Source organism: Nesoenas mayeri, assembly GCF_963082525.1.
Source record: "Nesoenas mayeri genome assembly, chromosome: 15".
Lineage (NCBI taxonomy): Eukaryota > Metazoa > Chordata > Aves > Columbiformes > Columbidae > Nesoenas > Nesoenas mayeri.
The window spans coordinates 7,608,926-7,612,890 of NC_137559.1; positions in this window are offsets into that span (position 1 = coordinate 7,608,926).

Consider the following 3,965-nt stretch of genomic DNA (forward strand, 5'->3'; position numbering starts at 1 on the left):
CACGACTGCAAGACAGAAGATTTAAAAAAAAAATTCCTGTGATCTGGGTAATTTCAGTAAATTCCATGTTACAATGCTCCTTTTGAGACTACACTGCTTTTATTTATATATTTTTATTACCTTAACATGTTTAAAATGTATAAATTCATCATTTTGGTGAGGGTATTTCTATGCACAATGAATACTTTTATCTTCCAAGATTTAGTCTGTTTCTCATACCCACATGTTATATACAAATGAAGAGAAACTGCAGGATTTGAGACACATTATAATCACCTTGCTTTAACAGGTACAATTACATTTTTGAATGTTTCGTATATCAAACATTTTATCCTTGAAAACTCACTGACTTCTCATATATTAATGCCAAGCAGATGTTACCCTACTTGTCAGGAAAAAAAAATAGATAAGGAATTTAAGAAAGGATTGATTCTGCTTTTAAAATACACTTTATTTCACATTTGGGTGACAGTTCTTCAGTACTGAGGAAAAATTGTTACCATTTTAAACTTTTCTGGTTACACACTAAATATATTTAGCTTTCTGTCCAGTTGTTACTAACTTTTCTCTATATTCTCATGGCTGCATTCATATACAGCTCACCTGACAAGGCACAGAAGGGATAAACCACCAGCCCTGGGGGTTCATCCACTTGGGAAACTGATTAGAATAGCATTCTGTGATAAGCAATTCCACAGTTACCTATCATCTGCGTGCTTTGTTCTGTATTACAAGCGAGCTTATTCTACAATAATCACTTCTCTTTAGAAATTTACTCATATTCTGCAATTGAAATTACTGATATCCCAATATACTCCAATAAACCAGTCCAGTTCATTTTCCCACACTGACAGCCCCTGCCAGGGTGTTTGCACATCAGCATCTAGGCTCTTATGTCCCCAAATAACAGTCCAGAATAAATACATCTGAATTAAGTCACTGTAGACTGGGAGCCAAACTGGGTGTCTGTCCGTCTAATATAGGAATATAGATTCAATTCCTGCAGATTATTATGGTTTTCTCCTCATGTCCCTCCAGCTGGGCACAGCCAGTTCTGCACAGTTCCCTCCCAGTCATTTCCAGTGGAGATGATGCACGAACTGGCAGCCGCCTCACTTCCAAGGGGACAAAAATACTAGAAAAGCAATAGAAAACACAGCCCATAGTGCACAAAGTTCTGAGCTACTTTTGCCATTGCCTGGTTAAGAAAAACATCCCAAAGAAAATTATTAAAAAATATTTTATGCATTGTTTTCCAGGTTTCAGACACAGGGAAGTTAAGTACCAGATCCTCTATGCTCTTTTAACACAAGTGTCAACTCACTAAGTTCAAGGAACTGAGTCGCATAAAACAGCAGAAAACACAGGCTCCTTCTGTTTAAAAATATCCTGACATTTCCAAACTGAAAAGTAATCCGTATTTCTAAACAAAAATTTAAATTAGAACCAATACAATAAAACTAAACCAAATACGCTTCTCCTGTTCAATCAATTAAATTTAAATTTGCATCTCTAGATTATGCTTTGAAGTAGTTTTAAGCCATATCAAATTATTTTGCCTTGTTTTCTGTGAAAAATCAACTTTGTATACACTGTAAGAACTAAGGTCAAGCTTGTCATACATGCCATAAAAAGACATATTTGAACAACAGCATGTATTTGAATACTTGTCATTAATATCTCCTTATATTCTAAGTAAGCTGGAGGTTCTATCAAGAACTTTGAAGATTTTGCCAGAAAACTATTTCTTAAAAAGCACTAATAACATTAATATATTAATCTGCTTCATAGAAAATTGTCATCAAATTCTGAATGCAAACAATTTCCTGTAAGAAAACACTTATTTCTAGAATCAGTAACTTTCTTGTTTCTCTAAATCTATAACAACTATTCGGAGTTATTAAAATATTCTACATGATGAGCATCAGTTACACCTTACGCAGCGCATGCGACGTGGGTCGTTCTCAGCTCCCCTACTGTCATTCCAGATAGAAACTCAGAAATAACTTCCCACAGAAAGCTGTAGACGAACAGTTCAGGTTGTTAAAAACAGGTAAAGAAGTCGTGAGTACCCTGGGTAGGATGCGGGTGTCAGTGCTGTCCCAGGCCTTCCCGCCACAGAGAGATGCTGAGACTTGTCTTTGCCGGCAGGAACTGAGGCGAGGGCATCGGGTGCTCGCAGACAGACAGACAGATGTTCACGTGTGCTCCGGCCCTTGTGCTGCTCCTGCTCCAGAGCTGCTGGCTGGGCCTGGAGCCAAAAAAGGGCAGGGCTTAATGTGTATATAATGTATGTTCCTTTTCAGGAAAAAACAATATATTCTTCACATTAGACCCTTCTAAATCAGATGGTATCTCTGACTGTTACCTAGTAAAGGTATTGATAAGACACTAGGCAACACAAAAATACTATTGGTATCATCATTCTGTAGGCAAATTGTACTGGATTACTAAAATGTCTCACATGGTGTTTTTTAAAAGTACAGAGGAGCAGGTTCTTTACTAAAGAAAAATAGTAAAGGAATTCTAACACTAATGTTTAGAAGTGAACCCCTCTCAGATGTGTGACACTTCCGTAGGATACTTCTCACCTAGCAGGAGAGTGAATGGAAATACTTCCTCCTACCTACTGTTTTCAGCCTGAATTTGGATAAAGAGAAGGAACAAGAATCATGTTTGGCATTGGTACTTCGCACTTGCATCCTGACTTTATCTTCATCCCCAACGCAATTATGTATTTGCAAAGAGGCTTAACCGCACGCACAAGGGTTGTTCTCCAGCTTCCGAGAGAAATGAAGTACAGGCAGCGAACTAACTGGTACACAACAGAATAGGAAAAGGTGACTTACTATTAAATAATGCATTTTAAATGAATAATGAACTAAATTATTAAGTTATAGAAGTTCTCTGATCCTAAGATTTTAAATCACTTTTAGAACACACATCCTTTTGTGAATTAAACAATGAGAAATCAAAGCCAACGTTTTAAAATGGGTGTGTCTAAAATTAGGTCTCAAAGCAGTAGTTAAGATGCTAAAGAAACACTCCCAAGCCTATATATAAATGACTACAATTTTAAATGTTGGCACGTTAGACATATCTCAAGTTCATAGGTGACTTTGCAATTAAAATGGAATTCAATGTTCATGTGCTGACAAGAACTCAAACTGACACCCAGGCAAACGTATTTCAGCACAACTTCTATGTATTTAAGTCCCTGTAGTCTGTGTTAGAGCTAGAATCTTTGAACCTGTTGAGATAATCTGCACTTAGATTGCTGGATGGGTGACAAACTCAGCTCAGGGTAAAAAAAAACCCCAAGAATACCAAATTCTCTCCTTTGAGCCATCCATGGCACGGGTTGCCTTCCCCATCTAACCCAAGGGAGAAAGTGGCTGTTCAGGACCACTCCAGAACTCCTCCACAAACCAGAGCAGCTGCTCAGCTCATTCAGCATTTCAGTCCCTCATTGCTCAGTGAAAATCAACACGCAGTATTTGAACTTGGCCTTGGGTTCCACCTTAGCCAGGAGAAAACGCCTCAGAAGAGTTTACAGAACTGGTGTTTTATACCTTTTCTGCTATTTTTATTCTCGTATTTTTAATGAAGGTGGGTGGCCATATTTTATTCACTGCATCCTACTAAATCTTTTTGACAGAAACAGAAGTTACAACATGAGAAGCTGTTGCATTAAGATTTAACCTTGCTTTTGGCCTTGAATCACAACTGCCTTTTTCTACTTTTTCTCCTATAACCACTCACAGTTCATGTAGGCACACAGAAATAAACAAAAATCCAGTACTTCTGGAGATAACTGTATAAACTACAACGGCAAGGTGTCAGAGAGTTGATTTCTATGGAGAAGGTCCACGTTTCTGAAAGGTTACGCTGGCTTATCAAAATGTTACTCAGATCCAGACTGTAAAGCAATGTTGAAATAAAACTGCAGTTTCAGAGAGGAAGGC